A 13,015-nucleotide genomic window follows, 5' to 3' on the forward strand; every position below is an offset into this window, starting at 1 on the left:
TTATTGATAAAGCTTCTCCCACGATGTAATTTTGGAGTACACAAATGAGCTTAAAACACCGAATAATGTTGGCTTAAGCGAACACTCATGATATGTCAAAATGTTTCTTATTTCGAATGCCATAAAGGTCATAACCTCTAGCTTATTAATTTCATTGAATTAATTAGCTTATTTATTTCATTGAATTAATTAGCTTATAAATTTCATTATTAATTTCATTCATATTTAATTTGTCTTAAGCGAACACTCATGATATGTCAAAATGTTTCTTTTTTTGAATGCCATAAAGGTCATAACCTCTAGCTTATTAATTTCATTGAATTAATTAGCTTATTTATTTCATTGAATTAATTAGCTTATAAATTTCATTATTAATTTCATTCATATTTAATTTGTCTTAAGCGAACACTCATGATATGTCAAAATGTTTCTTTTTTCGAAGGCCATAAAGGTCATAACCTCTAGCTTATTAATTTCTTTTATAGTATTTAAATAGCCTTTAAACTAGTTTTATATTGTATTTACGTTTTCGCCATCAGTTGAATGAAACTTAACTTTTAAGGCTAAAACAACATAGGCTAAATACAGTTCGAATTTATTCATCAGTCTGAAGCACCACAGCTAGCAGCTTAAATAAGCAAATAATATACATAAACCACGAAAGATCAACTATTATTTACAATTGCGTATACATACCACTTCCCGGAAGCGAAACTTATCAATTTCCCTCATTCTATGTGTAATTACTATAGTGAAAATATTTCATTCTTAGGCTTGGTTTATGTAAAATACGGCGAAGCCTCGAGGGCTATCTAAGGTCGGATGCCTTCGTGGAGGACTTTCTAAAAGGAACTTGCTCGTATACACGTTACACGTGGGGAAAACTACAAAAACGCCCATGCAGCCAGCCCGTTTCCGGGATTTCGAACCTTAACTAGGGTAATTGGGATCGCAGTAGTTACGAAGAGCCACGGATTTCTTAATAATAATAGTATTATTATTTATTAATAATCATATTAATAACAATTTTTTCAAATATTCCAGCAATTAAAAGATAATTTACAACTTTCTCTTAACGAAAAATACATTGAATATTTCCATCAAAAACTATGAAAGTGTTATGATACTAATTGATATTTTGCAGCTAAATAAAAATATCATTTTAAAGCGTGATGTTCCTCTTCCTTCCTGACATCTTCCTCCAACCAAAAGATTAATGCAGGAATTTTTCCGATTTATATCTACAGCTTCAGGGCTTTCTCAAACTTCTAAATTTCAGGTGCAATCGCAGTAAAATCCGCGGTAAAATCATGTAAGCATTCAACCAATGACAACAATAATATTACTATTAGTTTTTTATTTTAATTTCGGCTGCTTTTCTTCCTTTAAAAAGAATAGGCATTTTCTCAAAATGGTTGAAATTTACAGGAAAGCATGCCCGAAACATGAAGTATTCCTGAAAGGGATTCGGGAACTTTGCAACTGTAAATAATTCACGTCTTTGTCATAAATATTTGCTGATATTCGAAGAAAATATCTTCCACGCTTTAATTTTGTATTAATCAAATCATTACTTAAGAATATTCCTGTAATTACTTTAAAAAAACTTTCTTCTTCCGGTGATCAAAATCTGACGATTTGGTGGCTCCTCACAAAACCGTTCACGGAACCTATCCACCATCTGTATGTTGGTTTCGTTGTTATGCTTTCGTTCATGGGCCTACTCAGTTGTTACTAAACGTTCCTCCAAAGTAAATTCGCTGGTATTTGCCTTTGTACTTCACCAAGCACAGAGAGCTGGGACAATGAACTGATAAACGCACAGTCTTTATTCTCCTTCTTGGCCAGTCATGGCAGTTACGCAGGAAACATGACGAAATTCACATTAGAAGCTCTATTGCTATATCAATGATCAGAATGAAAAGTTCAAATATTAAATATATTACCATCTTACCCCATTACACGCCGCATGTAGTTCAGGTATAAATGGATCTTCTGACACGGCTATGTACAATCAAACCTGTTATTGCGCAAAGGATAGGGACAACCGCATAAAAAATAGAAAAAAACTTCACGACTAACTATAAAAAATAGAGTCGTTTAGGATTGACTTTTTCAGATACCCATGTAGTAATCCAACTGTTGATGTCTTTGATATTTATACAGATGGTTCTGGGGTCGGAGAGAGCGTAGGAGCTGCCTTTGTTATTTTTTACTATGGAACTGAGATGGATTATAGAATGTTTAAGTTGAACATATATAATTCAGTTTTCCAGGCAGAAAGTGAAGCGTTCAAACAAGCCTTATTATGGATTAAAAATACCTTGTTTATATCCACGTCTGTAAATATTTACACTGACTGCCTGTCACTCCTCCATGCGCTCTCCCGCCGAGACAATTTTAATCCATTAATTGTCGAAATTAAGAGTCATTTAGAAACTTTGAGTTCATATTTAAATATTAAGCTACATTGGGTTAAAACCCATATAGGCTTTATTGGTCATGACAGGGCCGACAGCCTGGCCAAGCAGGCTGTCTCAAATGTCAGTGCAATAGATATTGAAGTAACAGGTTCGAAGAGAATTGCTATTCGAAGAATGAAAACATTTTACGTTAACAAATGGAAAATACAGTGGTTCTCTTCCCCTAAAAGGATTTATAGAACTAATTAAAATCACAAATAAAATGAGATGTATGAACAATATTGATGTTAATCAGGTTTTAACTGGACATGGTAGGTTTCCGTTCTATTTCAACCGATTTAATCTGCAGGAAAATAAATTATGTAATAGTTGTCAGGTTGATGGTGATGCTAGGCATTTCGTGGTTGATTGTAGTTTAACAGCTCCTATTAGACAGATTTTTAACATGGCTGATTTTTATATAAGTGTCATTAAAGTTTTTAAATCATATTCTACTGCTCTAAATACGTTTATCAATGAAAATAGGGCGCTGGTAGGAATCTTCTGTTAAAATTGAATTTTGTATTTATATGGGTTTTAGATATCTGTGGTGTTCTATGTTGTCTGTAATTTTGTGTTAGATGTGTTTACTTATTTTTGATTTAGTATTTTTGTTTTTTGTTTGGGGGTGGCTGGGTTACTGGTTGCCCTCGTTTGTGGAGATACGGGGCCCCTTATTTTGAGCTATGGGGACACTCGTGTCCAGGTGGGCTGAAGGGAGCCTCCAAATTCTTTCAATTCTTACCCATGTAGTCGTCGGTGATAAGTTTTTGCGACGACTGTTGTTTCTCTAGACGCTTGTACATGTCTCGGTAGTCAGATATACAAGATTGAAGGTCCTTTTTTTATCGATTGCTTTTTTTTTTTTTTTTTTTTTTTTTTTGATAATTTCGTCAACTGTATTCAAATTTTATTGAAATTTTCATTTACCGCACCAAAAAAAATAATTGCAGAATTAAAAAAATCGCACAGTAAAAAGACCGCACAAAAAGAAGGTTGAGTGTCTAATCTTCAATCTGATATTTGACGTGATTATCGCTTTTTGAACAATTATAGCATTATATTATACAGCTAAAACGACTTCTGCATATAATGCTCGATATAGATTTAGATATTTATACTAGCAGCTTCTCTGCCAGACTTCGTCTGGCTTTTTAAATGTACCAGAAAAATGGCTTAAGGGAACACCAAACGTTAAATTTAAAAACTGCGTAGAATTTTACTCTGCAGAACAACTTCATAAAAAAAAGTTATTATGTATAACAAAATTACAATGAAATAAGCAATATCCCTTAATACAAATATTAATTATCATGATATTAATAAATTAACCAACTTTCCTTTGCAAAATCTTAAGAACTCAAATGGTATAAAGGAGATTAGGAACTTCGTTTCCTAAAAAAATCACTCAAAACTTTTCAATATCTTAAAAACAGTGAAATTAGCAATAAATAACATATAAGAATACAAAAAACAAAAAATTCTGAAAAGCAAAGTATAATTAATGATATTTTGTCTTATATTTTCAGGAGAAAAAAATTACAATGAATTAAGCTATATCCCTTTATACAAATATTAATTATCCTAATAAAAAAATTAACCAACTTTCCGTTGAAGAAAAAAAAGTCATGCGAAACTTTTCAATATCTTACAAACAGTGAAATAAGGAAAAAATAACATGAGAGCAACTCAAAAAACGCAAAAACCGCGCAGAATTTTACTCTGCAGAACAACTTTATCAAAAAAAAAAAATCAATAAAAATGTGTTATATAAATATAAAAATGACAATGGAATATGCCACTCTCTTAAAAACAGTGACATAAGAAATACGATGAAAAATTGTCGCCAAACCCATATTTCTAAAAGAATGAAACTATTCAAAATGATGCGATTTCATCAAAAATCTATCAACAACATTAAGACAGGGAAATTGTTGCCAAAATCACATTTTTAAAGATGTGAAATGTGAGAAGTGCACTCGGAAGCTTCATTTAAAAAATTTTTAAAAATACAAAATATTATCATTTTTCCAAAATTCTTTTTGCAAAAGCAGTCGCAAGGATGAAAGTTTAAGGTGTCCAAAAATCAAAGAAAAATAAACTGTACATTTTTTAAAATAAACTTTTTTAGAAAAAATCCCATTGAAAAGGTGTTGAGCTCCCTTTGTTAAATAAATTCGTATTTATTTACTGAAACACGAAATTTCGTTTGCGTTCGTAAAATAGCTAAGTGCCAACGTTTCATGTTGATGTGAAAAAGGAGTATGTAGAGTAAAATCTCGCTTTCCTATAGCCCATTGTGTCTCAAAATGACGCGATTTCGTCACAAAACAGAAAATAAAAAAAATTTGAATTCGAATTTCGAAAAAATCGCTTCGAGGTGCACTGGCTTTTTTCTAGATGCACCTATGTACCAAATTTCGTAGCCGTGGGTCTATCAACTTACGCGCAGTGCGAACGAAAGACACACACAGACAAACTCTTTCTTTATGTAGAGATTATTTGACTTTATTACGAGACATATATCACGTTATATTGGTATGGATTCTCGCATGTTTTGTATCTAATACATACAGAATATGTATTATGGAAAAACCCTGTAGGTGTTAAATCCTACAAAGCGTATTTAAAAATCCCAATTCCTGTTTTCCATTTAAACCATAAAGAAATATAAGCAATAACATTGGTTTTGCTTTTGAAATGAAGGTTTTTGTAAAGTTTAGTAAAATTGTTTGCAATCAGTTCGCACGCATGTTCTTTTGCTTTCTTTATTGTGCTGAAAAATAATCTGATGTTTAATAAAGAAAAGAAAAAAACAGCTTTACTAAAGTCGCTAATATGAAAGACTGCAGGCACTAACTTTTTATTCTTCCGAGAACTTCAAATCGAAAACCACACGAGCGAGCCTATCACAGCCAATTCCCCCAATAAGTAAATTAAAAAAGCAAACAAACAGGATTGGTAATAGTTTTCTTTCTGTCTCTTTGCAACGATCAGGAGCCAAAAGGAAATGATGTAAGAAATGAGCAGTTATAGCATCAGCTGCAACACTAGTGGAGATAGAGAGAAAGACTGAAAAAAAAAAGCCACAGAAAGAAAACTTAATCTAAAAAGCGATGAAAGAAAATCTGAAGCTAAAAAGGCAAAATAAAGAAATGCTTACGACCGTCTTGCGTGCCGCCATGTTGATGAAAGAGATTTCCAGAGAAGAGATCTTCCATTCCGGATTTGCGCCAAAAAGATTCCCTTTTCATATATTTTTGATAACTTTCCGGAAAATAAAAAGAAGTGGAACTGTTTAATCGAGTCATTTCCGCGACACCATATGGGTTCTTTCTTCTCGACTTCATCTTTATGAGTGCTTAGAAGCCTTCCACACTAAAAGACTCTTTCCCAAAGCGCAACATTCTAGGGAAAAGCAAAAGTGTAGAAGACTTGTTTTCGATTTGATCATCTTCATCTGAGCTGAGCTAATAAGCATCGGAATAATCCAAGAAAATAACAAATTTGGAGACAGTATTTCTATAATTTAACGCGGTTTTAACAAGAGCTGTAAATCTTATTTTTTCCGATTAATGTTTAAGGTGAATGAAAATACTGGAACATACGAGAAACTTTTGCGTAAGTATGAGTTTTAAAAGAAATTTAAAACAAGAAAATATGAAATGGAATTGTTTCCTATAAGGAGCCTTTTCTAACTAATTTCAAAATTTTGAAAATGACTAATTTAAATATTTCAAAACTATATTTTCAAAGTTAAGAAAAGGTGAATTACGAATTAAAAATCGAAACAAGTTAAAGAATTCATTTTGATTAACTATAAACGGCGTGTTTTTGTTTCACAAGTAACTTAAAGCATGTAAGTACTTCCTCCCCCCCCCGAAAAGTACTAATGAAGTTGTTTCTCATCTAAAATTGTCGATATTAGTGCATTCATCATAACAATAGAAATTTCTGTTTGCGGCATATTTAGTGCAACCTTCGAAATAGTTACAATATCGGGGCTCAACATAGTCGTTGTTTGGGTCAATACATTCAAGTTAACTCTTGAGAAGCTCACAGATACTGTAGAGTCTAGTGTGTTTCAGCCTCATCAGCTGAATTCTTGCTAGGTCTTGAAAGAACATATAACTGTAGAAGAAGGTTATAAAAACATTTTTATTTTAAGTAAACAAATGTATTCACTTGGTGCTCACAATTTAACCACTATTGTGGCTAAGAAACTACAACAGAAAAATAACATGTACAATCATAATAAAGTAAGATTGGCTACGCGATTGGCTCCTTCTTTATCGAAACCGCTAAATCGGCTGCACACAGCAAAACCCAACCTAGAATATCAATATTGTAACGTTTTTCATTCTTCTGACACCAGTTGTTGCGTTATTTACTTCCTTCACGTTCGTACGGGATTTGTAGATTTGGAGTGAATAACGACGACACTTGATGAAGTCTCGAAACGCACTTTAGTTACCAATGTTAATCAGATAGCTCCAAAATCACTTTTACAGTCGTCGAACTGTTATAAACACGCTGACACGTTCAGCGACACAGCCTCCACACTGTTATGCAATAACGATGGAGACAGCTTCACTGCAAAGCACCTGAGTACAGCTTCCAAATCTTCGGTTCAGTCATTCTCAGAACTCCACGTACTCTCGAGACTCTCCACGCGATGCACTCGATGATACACAAGAGTATACCTCTCGACTCAGCACAGTCTAAGACAAAACTCGACGATGCACTAAAAGACTCTCTCGATGCACTCGACGACCAACTCGGCGCTAGACTTCGAGACATTCGCTCAATGACTGACTATCAGCTCGCTAGACGAGGCACACACACTAACTGACTGCGGACCAGCAGGGTTTATATAGCTTTCGGCTTGTGTTCGAGAACATTCTGCGCTAAACCGGTAAGAATTCGTTCCAGAAGGTTCTCCATCCGTCCATGGTATATCGCCAATTTTGTCGCCAAATGGGTGATTTCTCGCCAAATGTGGCAACCCTGCCTTCCCTTTCCATTTTATGGCAACCCTAAAAACTGCTTTGCAGGGAAGCTATCTTATCGCGCCTGTACATTTCGCAACAATATAATCTAAAGAAAGTGGCTAGCACCAACTAATGCAAAGTTATTTAAGCAACCACACGGCATAAACACTCAGAACTAACTCTCCTACTGCGAACTCATCGCCAATGCTTTCAGCTCACTTAGATTTTCATTCGCGTCATTAAGTTTACATTCTGGCAGTAAATTGAAATCAGAAGGGAATGGAAAGTTTCTTTAAGCTAAAAATAATTGGTTGGAATAAAATACGGGTTTTAGTGATGGTTGTAGTCCATCTGCAGTGATGTTGCTTAGCAGATGGACTACACATTCCCAAATTATGCATCATTATTTATTATCATATATTTGTTTAATGCACAAAATTTATATCATTTGAAAAATTATCTTATCGTTGCCACATGTTCCATTCAAATACTATAATAAAGCTAGAACGATGTATGAAAGAAATTAAGCAAACAAAACAGAAAAGAAACAGTTTTTCACAGACGATTGAGTATTTCTCATTCAATTAATTCAGTTCTAACATCGCGAGAAGGCAAAAATACATAAAAACTCAAAATATCTATATTAAAAATTACGAAGTAAATCTTAAACACTTTATTTCCTCGAAAAAATTCCAGAAAGGATTAAGCATGATTTACTTCGCAATAATAAATGAAGGCGTTATTTTTGTTGTTGCCAAGCTTAATCTCTCTAGATTGGCAACAAATCTACAATTCTGCTGTTTCAAATGTAAACAAATATGTCCGCCATGTTATTTAAAACTTAAACGCACTTAAACAGCTTTTAAATTGTAGATAATTGTACAAATATTGCTTCCAGAATTACGAAAGGCATAAAAACCTTAACCGGAAGATAAGAACACCATAATTCAATCATTTTTAAAGCAAAAAATGTACAATTTACAAACATATAAGAGTAAAGAAACTGAGATCACTGTGCCGAGTAACAAAGTGAATATATATAAAAATATAGTATTTATATACGTTTGGTGCAGCTATTGCAACCAAAATACGAGGTAAATGTTATAGTAGTCCTAATTTCAACGTTCTAAGGCTACTCCTTCTTGAGTTATGTGAGATACATACGTATGTACAGACACCACGAAAAATTCTCTTCAGATTTCACTTTAAAGCAGTTTTATAATTTTTTTGCAGAAAAAGAGTCTTTTGTTCTGTCCTTACGTACAGATATCACGCAAAAACATCATTAAATTGCATTCGATAGCGGTCAAAATGGATATTTTCGTTGAAATATGCTGCTTGAAACTTTTCGCGATTACAATACTTCCTTTTTACTTCGTACAAGGAAGTAAAAAGGCAATTTCATACATATCGGAATAAATACCTAAAAACGGTAATATCAGTAGAAAAGACAATTAATGCTAACTATCAATAGAATGATAATTACCAATAGAAAATTGGGCTTAAACAATATAAAAACGTGTTACATATTTTGGGGATGTGATTCATAGCAAAAGCATTGAGTAAGTTTAAAATCCTAATCACCGGAATATTTAAAACAAATCATATTAAAATCATTATACCATCGTTTCTTCTGTATCCTGAACCAAATACACTATCACTTATTTAATACATATTGAATTAAATTTAAAAAAGATGAATTTTAAGGTCAGTAAATCGCATTTGAAAACACGTAAAATTTGCACTTTGAAGCACTTTGCTAGTAAAAACTACTTGTAGCAATTTTTGTTGCAACTACCTTCCAACAGAATAGATTGCAAACTACCTTTCACGATTTGCCTTTGTAGAGTATAAAAAAACCTATACAGCGAATATAAAGGACAATCAGAAGAAAAGATAAATGCAGAGAACAATAAAACTTAACCGCTAAGTAAAAAGGGAATAAAACCTCAAACATAAACTCGCTTACTTTACAAAAATATCGCGGCCAGTCGCACGTGACTAAGTATTTCGTTTCATTTAGAATAAAGAAAAAAAATTTAAAACAATACTTGCAGAGGTAGAGATAAAAATTGTTTTAAAACAAAATACGTGGTTAATTAACTTAGTGCAAAAAGATAGATACATCTCGAACACTTTTTTTATTTCTAGTCTCTATCGCATGTATTCAGTTTCTTAATTTACTTGGACATGTACAGTTTATTATTTTCCCGAATTTAAGGTTCATGCATGTTTTTACTTCCTCGTACTAAATACAGGAAGTTTTGTAATCGTGAAAAATTTTTGTTAGCATATTTCAACGAAAAATATCCCTTTTGATAGCTCTCAAATTAATCTGTACTGTGGTTTTGCGTGATATCTGTATGTACGGACAGCTCTCCATTTCTCAAAACGGATTCAAAAGTGTTTTTTTTTTTTTTTTTTTTTTTTTTTTCCGAGATGTTCTGTACCTACGTACGTACGTGTGCATTTCGTATAACCATAAAACAAGTATCCTTAGAAAATTGAAATTCGGTATATGGGACTGCTGTAACACGTAGTTGTGCCCCACTCCTTCTTAATGCAATCGGCCACCCACAAAGCTGTATATACATACCCACTGTGATACTCGGCTGAGTTTTCTAGTCTTATAAGTTTTTAAATTGAGTGTTTTTTGCTTTAAAAGTGGATAAATTAGTTCTTCATACGCTCCGGTTAAGATTTTTATGCATTTAGTTAATCTGCATGCAATAGCTGTAGAAATATCCGCAATTTAAAAGATGTTTAAGTGCGACTAAGCCTAATGTAGCAGCCATTTGTTTACATTCGGACATTCATAACTTAGCAGAATAGTGAATTAAGTCAGTTTCTGCACCTTCAGTGTCTTTTTGCTAAAAGTGACCAAAAGTAAACTTTCAGTTTTGTGAACTGCAAAATCTAACTACTTGTCCGCTGGCCAAATTGGTTGCTTTTGCATAGAAACTGTAATTGTAATTTTTTAACTGTTTTTAAATGTATTTGGTGTTTTATGTTTTTCTATATTTTTCTATTCTTCATGAAAATGTGTTGAGATTTTATGTATTTTTGCCTTGCCGCGAAGGGAGAACTGATTTAATTGAATGAGAAAGATATCTCTAATGAAATTCGAGGAAACAAGTTTAAATGAAATGCAGCAAAAAATGTGTATAATGTATTAGGCCGTGCGAGGAAACCATGTGGTGTCCTATATTTTTTGGTTTCGTGATAGTTTCGACCATTTCTTTCTCAATCCTGAATTTAAAATTTTATCATACACAATGTGCAACCTCAGTCGATCGTTTCTTAGGCGGATAGATGATAAAAACGATCATTACCAAAAAAATTGTTAATTCCATATGCTATTCCATATGCTATACAAGTGAATAGCATATTGAACTGACCAGCACTTATTATTTTCATGTTTAGTTAAAACCCAATTTTTAGCAACAGCTTTTTGCATTGTCTTTCGCTTATTTATTGAATTTTGTCTTAAATGTAACAATTTTTCAAGAATTAAAGCATCTTTATGGATTCTGCACACAGGAAAACGTTTTAAGGGGACTCATACACCTTAAAACCCATAAGATCTTCGAATAGGTGACTGTTGCAAGAATTGGGATAACTTATGTATTTTAAAAGCAATTACTTCGAACTTTTTTTTTTTTTTTTTTACTTTTTTTTTTTCCCCGTTTAATCGCAAACTTTTTTTTTTTTTTTTAATTACTTCGAAATAAAAAAAGTGTTCGAGATGTATCTATCTTTTTGCACTAAGTTAATTAACCACGTATTTTGTTTTAAAACAATTTTTATCTCTACCTCTGCAAGTATTGTTTTAAATTTTTTTTTCTTTATTCTAAATGAAACGAAATACTCTCTTAGTCACGTGCGACTGGCCGCGACATTTATTATTTGACTACATAATATAGCTGCTTTCTGAAATAGTCATCAGAACGTTTGTGTTGCCACAAATATTTTTATAATTTAGTCCGCTTCGTGACAACATTTTTCGTCATATTTCCACCTTTCGCGCACAGTTTAAAATATCCTGTTGCATAATTTAATTCCATATTTAATATATAGCTTTTATAACATTTGGAAACTACTGTGAACCTAAAATTCTAAAAATTTCCTGTTAAATTTTTATTTTATTTGGAGTTAAGTTTATAAAATGCATTTTATTAAAAAAAATTGTAATTTTTTCTTCCATAAAATTTTTTAATATTAAAATATTTATTAGATTTTTGGTTCAGTTAGAAAATAGTGCCCATATAAAGAATTCCATCAAATTTCAAGTATGTAACCATTAGCCATTTTTAAAATATCATGCGCGCAAGGTGGAAACATGGCGAAATATTTTGTCACAAAGAGGATTAAATTACAAACATATTTGTGGCAACACAAACTTTCTGGTTACTAGTTTCCAAAGCAGCTATATTATGCAGTCAGCTGTAAACGTTAGGAAGTAATTGCTTTTAAAATAAATAAAATATCCCAATTCTTGCAACAGTCACATATTCGAAGATCATGAGAGGTTTAAGGTGTATGAGCCCCCTTAAGATTCCATAAAGCTTCAAAAGTCGCGTTGGATCTTGGCACTATCTCTTGTTAAATTTTTTCTCCTATATTTTCTTCTTGCATATTCCTTCTAGATCCAAACTGAAAACTAACTCAGAAAATGAACATGAATAAAATAATGAAAAACAGAACAAATAAACTTGTTTGCTTCTCGCAAAAGACATAACACTAAAAAATAAATCTAATAATTTTATAAACAGTTACGTCAATAATAATTTATGGAAACAGAGGTTTCATTAGCTAAGTGTAACAAAGTCTTTAATCTCGTCATTCTGTAAAAAATATATCCATGAATAGAATTTTAAACTCTTTAATATTTTTGCAAGCAGTACGATGCTTAAATTTTGTTTGCACAAGATTAATTTTCGCGTATAGATTTATAACTTACGATTGCATATATGCATTTCATTTTCAGATTTACGGATAATATCAAAATTTCATAAGAACTACCATACTTTTTTATGATGCTTTTTTTTTTTTTTTTTTTTTTTTTTTTTTTTTTTTTTTTCGTATTTTCTTCCGCACGAGATCCATGAAAAACGCGGTGAAGCTAGTAAGTCAAACTTCTCTTATACTCTCTTCCGTTTTTTCACTGCAATGAGGTCATCACTCATAAAACTCGGAAATAATATGGTTTACTCCCGTAGCCCTGCGGCAAGAAATACCCACATATATACATATATGTAAAACTCCATTTCCCTCACCCGTCGCGAAATTATTTCCGGTGGAGTTACGAGAGGCGATAAATTGTAGCACTTTGACTTGCAAAGTGTAAAATTTTGCCCACCGCTTTTGATGTATCGTTAAATTCAACAATTTATAAGAAAAGTGAGCAGTGCCGGAAAATATATCAATGGTGATAAGCTGCTTTAAATACAAAAGCATCCATCCTTGTCCCACGGCAGCAAGGATTAAGAATGCATGTGTGTTTAGAGCATGGCTCTTGCGAATGAGGTCTGCTACTACGAAGCAATGTAAGCGACTAAACAA

This window comes from Stegodyphus dumicola, chromosome 5, assembly GCF_044657685.1.
Source record: "Stegodyphus dumicola isolate Sdum_Otavi_A_Nest chromosome 5, ASM4465768v1".
Taxonomy (NCBI): Eukaryota; Metazoa; Arthropoda; class Arachnida; order Araneae; family Eresidae; genus Stegodyphus; species Stegodyphus dumicola.